Genomic DNA, 8,254 nt, shown 5'->3' on the forward strand with positions numbered 1-8,254 from the left:
TAAAATCATTTTTGTTTAAAAATCAAATAATTAATTAAAGTCAGAAATTAAAATTAAAAGTGAGATGAGTAATTTGATTTAATTAAAATCAATCCTAAAATTAATCAGCCATATTTTTTTTTTAACTAAACTAGGCAGATTAAAGGGTAGAAAATTTGACATGTTGTACCTTTCACATTTTATGTAACATACATGATTTTTGTTAATTGGTATAGAGTTGAGGAAAAAAAAAAGCCTCTAAATGATAAATATTGGCTAAGAGAAAATTATTTTATCACAAATATTAGCTAAAGGAAAAAGTGTATGTGAATTATACTCTTTAAAGGTTTAATAAAGTAAAATTAAAATAAAATTTCAAAATTAAAATTTAAATATTAAATATATGTTTTCTTCGATATGTGCAGAGAAAATAAGTGTAGAAAAGAAGTTTAATTTTTTTTTCTTAAAAATGAAAATATAATTTATTATTATTTGCTAATAAAGAGGATGTAATTAGAGGGAAAGTATTGAAAAAGAAAAGAGTAAAGGACGAAGAGAAATTTTACCTCAAAAAATATAAAAGGTAAATAAAATATTTTATGTTGCTGAAAACTCTTTGATCCACATTAATTATAGATTCACTTGATCCCTCAATCATGATCTTGATATAAAATAAGTAGTATTAATAACTAATTAATGCACACATGTTTCGTAGGAAGATGGATTGGAGGATTGTCTTTTGCGAATTGGAAATCCAACACGCCAGAATCTGGAGCATATTAATCGCGTACTAAAGGACATGTTTCATGCTCTTCAAGAAGAAAGGCGACTCACCGGTATGCCACTTCCACAGCAAGCTCAGCCAGCACCACAAATTGGAGACTTGCCTCAAGACCCACCTATCGCAGAGCTTGAGCAATCAAACATACAACAATGCTCTCGTGCTGCTCAACGGAGAGAGTCACAAGGCCCTTCAACTGTAACACTCTGTGATACCGACCCACCCGCTATCGGTTTCAACCCATACGACTCTTCTGATGATGCTGGTCCATACACGTCTTGGGCGGCAAGTCCCTGGCCCATCTACATCATGGATGCCTTGTTCACCCTATGAGCAAACCGTTACGGACCGTACGTCCTTAAACTTTGTTGGGACACAACAATCACGGACTCCATCCAATGCCATGTTCGCACCATTTGGAAGACACTCCATTGATATTCCTTCATCATCTAGATTTAATGCTTCAAGTGAAGATGTATCTGCTATTTATTTTGCACCTCAACAGTATGGCCTTGGTCATATCGAATCGGGTATGAGTCGATTTGGCCACCACTATGCTTCTGTAATGCCTTTTGAGGTCGGTGTACCTTTAAGCGAGAATAATAGGGACACACAACATCAGCTTGCCACGCCACATATGGATCTTAACCAGGATAATGCTCCACCACAACCCGATGATTGTAGATGGTAAGGTGTACTGCAAAGTCAGCATCATAGGAGGTGCCCGGGTGTGGAACCCTAAGACGATGACTCTTTTAATACAATGTAATTAAATTTTACTAATATTTTGTTTCATAAGAAAAACTTTATTATGTAATGGACTTTCTTTTATATAATAACAACGCCTATATATAATTATTAATGTATTATCATACAAATTTCATAATAATATCTAACAAATCTATAAATTTATAAATATTTTATAGTAAATAAGCATCTTTTATTTTTTTCCCTCTTATAAAAAAGATGCATTGAAAATAACAGATTAATATAGAAGTAAACAATTTAATTTTAATATCAAGTAATTTACATGTGGCCTTTGATTAATTTGAGAAAATATTTTTTTAGAATTAATTTAAATTAAATAATTTAATTATATCACAATTTGACTGAAAATAAAATTACAAATTTAATTTGAATTAACATTTTAACTCAAAAACTAATCTAATTAGGATTTAAAATTATAATCTAATTGAATTAAATAATTTAATTCATTCTAATTAATTTATAATTAAAATTGCAATTTTACTTGAATTCAACAATTTTAATTCTAGTCCTAATTAATAGGGAGTGGTACATTTGTGATTTTTATCAAAATCCAAGTCAAAAGAAAAAGAATGTCAATATTGTAAGTATTGCAAAAATCAGGGGCATGAGCTTCTAATGGCTATTGTGTAATTATATTAAAACATCAAAGATAAGAGCTAGTGCCCTTTCTTCTCCTTTGCATCGAATAACAACAGCCATGGAAGACTCAATGCTGCCAACGCATTCCAATGCCATCGCTGGCGTTGATGCACCACCACCCTGGCTGCAACACAGTTGGGACATCGCTTGAAATATCACACCACATGTCAGGATCTCATTACGTGTCACCACAATCATCTGTAAGCGAACCATTGACTTCCATGGCAGCGTAGTAAAGCACAGGCCACCAGAAGCCATCAACCACAGCACAATAGTCATCGGCCTTTAGTGCGCCCCACGAGACGCTACTGGCAGTTCAGCAATCTATTCGCAATTGCTTCGTGTTCATGCAATTCCTTTCAATTGCAAATCAATTTTTATATTCATTGAAAAACATTTATTATAATAATATAAAAAATTCTAGATTCTCAAATAAAATTCAGATTCAAAATCTAGTAAAGAAAATTAAAATATAAAATAAGAAACCAAAATTAAAACCCAAAATATTATGTATAGAGAAAGAAACTAATTTTGAAAGAACATAAAAAAATTTATAATTCACAAATCAACACAAACAATAGTAATAAAACATGCTATAAACAAATTATACATGTTAAACAGACTAGGAAATAAATATTTAGGGCTCTAATACCAATTAAGAAAAATTATAAAGACCCAACACATAAATTTAAATGCATGGATCCTAACCCATATTTATATAATCCTAAGATCTCCATCATATTTGTATCACTAATTTATCATATAATCACATAAATAACGTGAATTATATAGATTAGTTCATATTCTAGATGTATACTTTATTCGCTTAACAAATGAATCAGGCAAGCGTCTTTTAATAATGCCTAAAAAAAAACCAATATACTATCATTCAGTGCACACACTTCACACTTCTGCATGTGATTTTTTAGTGTATGTTATTCTATCTCTAATGAAGACAAAAGCTTAGCTATTTATAAAGTAATGGTACATTTTGACCAATAGTTGCATCACTTCATATATATAACTATTAATAAGAGTTCATCTTACATCTTTTGATCAATACATAACTTTTGAATTTTATCATCTTTTGACAATATGCATGACTTTTAGAGAATTCTCATTTCCCTTGTTTAGAAAAGAAAGGGAAAATAGAGAAAGAAATAAAAATAAGGGTTATTTTATCTAATTTATTTTCTCTTCGATTTAAAGGAAAATTAATAAAAAGTGGAGGAATTGTACATTAAAATTTGTCCAATTATATATATAGCATTTATTTAATTTTTTTAATTTGCATCCTTATTAGGTAAAATGGTAAATATAATTTATAGAGTGAGGATAAAATAGTAATTTTAACTCTTATTTCTTTTACTCATTCTCTTTTCAAACAATAAAAAATAAATTTATTTTCTTTTCACCTAAATATAAAAAGGAAAAATAAAAAGGAAAAAATTAAAAAAAAATTATTTATGTTATTTTCCTTTTCTTTCCATAAATTATCTAAACAGAACGTAATGGTACTTGTAATAGGAAATATTATATTATTGCACAATTTTGAGTAAATTGTGCAATAAAAATATGATATTTATGTCTTAATTTATTTATGTGTGTAATATTATAATAAATTACGAAAACCTTGATAATAAAATTTATATTTATATCTAAATTTATTCATAAGTGAAATAAATAATTTTTATTTTTCAAATTATAAAATTTAAATTTTCATATACGATAGTAAACTAATATATCATGACTTTATTTTTTATTGACGTAATTGTAAAAAAATATTATTTTTATTTTTATTTTTTTACAATTCTAAACAGATTCAACTTTTAATTTTAGCAATTAGCTACTTTCACAAATTATTTAATTCTTACAATTCTACCATTTGGCCCGATTCTGGTTAATCAGCTTGCTGAAATGTTGACGCGGCATTTACATTTTATGAAACAGTGCATTTAAAGGGGGGGGGAAAATCTCAAGCAAAAGGAGAAATTAATGGTGTGTTTTGGATATGTGATTTATTAAAACCCTAACTTTCGTTTTCGTTCAAATTCAGTCACTAAAGCTTCGTCTTCTACCTCTTGAACAAAGAAAGAAGTTGCTTGAGCATAACAACAATATAGATAGGTTCATATGATCTACATTCCTTTTGGCTTTCGATTTTCCTTTTGATATGGATCAAAACTAGCAAGTACTTAGGAGCTTGCCACGTGGTACCTGCAAAATAGAGAGAAGGGGTTATGATCATACCTAGATTTCGTTTTTTAACATTCATGCCATGTATTCTCGTGTTTGGTTGGATAAGTTGACTCAGAAATTTTAACTTATTATTTTATTTATTTATTTATATTAATAATATTTAATTATTATAATATTTTATAGTAATATTAATTTTTTATTTTATTTATTAACCTAATTTAAAGACAATGTGATGATAATTTGGAGGGCTCTCAAATCAAACATTTGTATGAACATGCAAGTCGATGAATGATGACACCTTTCTGCACTTGGAAGATCCTTCTATGTGGACAAAGGAGAGAATAGTTTAGACCTTCAAATGGGGGGGCTAAGTAACATGTCAACCATGGCTGCTCAGTCCCTGCCATATTGATTTTATATTTAACATAAAACACCCACTTGGTCCATTCCACACTTCCATGATGCCCAAAACCAAAAACATTGCAGGAAAGAGAAACCAAATTTAGCAATACGTCCATCCACATGCAAAGGATAACTCACACTACGAATATAGCATAAACAGCATTTCATACAATGATAAATTATTCTGCATCCAGAAGGAATGTCTCAAGCATCCCCATGGCCAGTCAAGGCAAGCAGCATTTTCTGTGTCTCCAGAAATATCTCCAGTAATTGCACGATCCAGAGGAACGCTGTTTCGGCGATGGTATTCCTCTTTAATACGTTGCATATCCAACTCTGCCCTGGTGGTAACAACTCTAGTAAGAGCCCATTCGTCTGTCCCCAGCTTGTTCATGGCCAGTTTCTCAAAGTATTTCCCAGGACGGGTCAAGCACTTGATTGTTGCTCTCAGTAACATGAGGAACTCGTCTTTGGGGTCAACCTTCAAATTCTGCAAAGAGATTTCTTCGATACATTTAGACAAGCAATGATTTCACAGCAACTCAACATGAAAACTTGATGTGCTGTAGAAAGAATATGGTAATGTTCTAAAGGAAAAAATGCTAAAGATCATTATTGGATGTTAATACCTTGTCGATGGCATTCCCAAATGCATTGTTGTAGTGATTTAGTGTTGCATTAAGTTTTTTCTTGCTCCTAGCAGACAGGATCCTGATGATCTCATCATCATTATAAGCTTTGTCTGAGATCTTCTCATGAAGTATCTTAGCGTCTGATTTTGCCAATGTCATATTCACCTCTTCTCCTTCAAATCGGAATGCTCTCACAAGTGGAACCAACAGCTACACAGGAAATCAACTTGAAGCAAAAAAAAAAAAAAAAAAGACCCAAAGAAAAGGTTCTACATAGAAGGAAGAAAACAAATTCAAAGAAGGCTGACAAAGAAAATTATAATTATGAAACTTGGTGGAACACATGTTCTCTATTCTATGCATACTTGTTGCAATTCCATTTGATTAATCAATTCACATATGTCCATTTTGTTCTTGATAAATCAATTATAATATGAGCCCAAGTCTCCCAAAAGAATAACACACAGTACTTGAAAGGTTGATGGCATTACCTTGCGGAAGTCTCCAGTTGAGTGATATGCAACATCTTCCTCAGTGGATCTTTTATGACAAGCATGATATGCCTGACCTAGAGCAAGCTATTTCCATGAGAACCACGATCCAAAAACAATCCAGACCTCTGCATTAGATACCCAAATTTTCAAATTAAAAAAAAAAAAAAGCTTTAGCGATCAAAATGTCAAGGCGCCTGCCTTAATTCCCTTTCCAAATGAAAAGGGGATCTACCATCAATTTACAGCATTCTTATTTGAACAAGAATTAGGGAATCTGACCTCAAAATCACTAGAAAGTTCTTTGTCCAGAGCTTTATGGAGATCTTCCCCATAAGCTTTAGCATAAATCCGTCGAAGTAATTTGCGCTGACGAGAATTTGCGTTATGAGCCACAATGGAGAATTTGCGTTAATTTTGGTGCTTCTTTTTCTTTTTTCAAAATCGTTTTAGTTTAACACTATTTTTTTTAATTTACCCATTTAAAAAAATTCTTCATCCTTTTTATGTAAGAGTGTTAATTTATTCATCAAATTCATCCGATTTGAGATATTAAAACTTAATAACTTTATCCACTTTTATGTTTTTTTAAATTGTTTACTTTTTTTTTTTAAGAAGAGGGTAGCCCACCCATAATCCGATTTGATTTAAGAAATTAAACCATAATAAAATGTATTAACCAATAAGAGATATCTCGACATTTTTTTTTTATTTAATGAGTCAAAAGTATATAAACACTTAATTCAACTTTTAAATACTCCAATTTTAAAAGTGATATTGTTTTTTTTTTCTTTTTAAAATTTGTTTACTTTTAATACAAGAGTGCCCACCCATACGTCAACTAATCTAATTTAAGAGATTAAACTATCATAAAATTTACTGACTATTTTTTTTGTCAAAAGATAGAATGTACACACATAATGCTCAGGGGTAAAACTCGATATCTTGATAAAATCATTATAATTTTATCAAGACTTCTCATTCCATATAAGCGCTACACACACTCCATAACTGATATGGGATCCCAAAGGATTAGCCCTTGGGCACGCCTAACTTACTCGCAGACCTCAATCAAGGCCGCATCGAGACACACACACTCGGTTTACTCCTCAAGGTCTCTTTTTTTTTTGTCGAAAAATAGAACACACACACAACACTCAGCGACAGGACTCAGCATCTTGATAAAACTATGGCAACTTTACTACGACTTCTCATCTTATATAAATGCTACACACGCACACTATATAATCGATGTGAGATCTCAAAAGATTAAATTTACTCCCTTATAAATGATATATTAGTTTTTTTTTAATAAGTTAAAAGCATATGTACACTTTGTATTCAATTTTAGAATGGGTACTTTTTTTTTTACTTTTTAAAAATTGTTATTATTTTTTTTTTATAAGAGTGCCATTCTACCAAATCAAATTTGAGATTTAAGTTACAATAAAATTAATCAACTAATGGGTATCTTAATTTTTTTTATGAGTTAAAGCAAATAAACATTTTATATAAAATTTAAACTCCAAATACTTTTAACTTTATAATTGACATAATATATATATATATATATATAAAATGTAACATTAAAATATGATTTGACAAATATTTATAAAATAATTTTTATTAATTATCACACATATTATTAATAAAATAAAATTTTAAAAAATTATATCATCGCAATGTCGCGCTAGTAATTTTCCTTATATATACTAAAACGAAAGTAGCGTCCCATTCTTATTTTTTTTTTAAATATTTTTTGTTTTAAAGACATTTTTTTTTTGTCATTGTTTTAATGATAGTTTATTAATAGCTTAAAGCTCAATTATATAATTAAAAAAGTTTAATTTAGTCTATTTTTTATTTTTTTATTCAATTTAACTTTAAAATTTTAATTTAAACTCAATTTAATAAAAAATAAGAAAATCAAAAAATTAAATTTCATAATTTTAAATTTAAAACAAGAAATTAAAAAATTTAATCCCAAAATTAAAAAAAATTAAACTTCTTAATTTTTTATTTAAATCAAAAAATTAAAAAATTTAGTTCATAAATTTAATTTTTAAATTTAATTGAGCTTAAATTAAAATATTTTAATTAATTCAGAAAAAAGTTAAAAATGAATTAAATTGAACTTTCTCAGATAAATATAGATGCTAAATTGAACATTTTGCTGTTTACTAATATCTAAACAAATCACATTTATTTTGCTGCTTTCTTTTTTTTTTTATCTTATTTCATAATAACATTTAACATAATTTTTTTAAATAACTTATTATTAATCAGAAATTTCACTACATTAATTTAAAAATAATAAATATGAATATTAATGCACTAACGCCACTTATAACATGCAAAAGATA

At 29.0% G+C, this 8,254-nt stretch overlaps 1 pseudogene; it reads right to left on the reverse strand.

Annotated features, from left to right (window-relative positions):
* Positions 1 to 4,972: 4,972 nt before the first annotated feature.
* On the reverse strand, positions 4,973 to 6,296 carry LOC110652172 (annexin Gh1-like; annotated as a pseudogene).
* Positions 6,297 to 8,254: the final 1,958 nt, after the last annotated feature.

The sequence above is a fragment of the Hevea brasiliensis genome, chromosome 10 (genome assembly GCF_030052815.1).
Source record: "Hevea brasiliensis isolate MT/VB/25A 57/8 chromosome 10, ASM3005281v1, whole genome shotgun sequence".
Classification (NCBI taxonomy): Eukaryota; Viridiplantae; Streptophyta; class Magnoliopsida; order Malpighiales; family Euphorbiaceae; genus Hevea; species Hevea brasiliensis.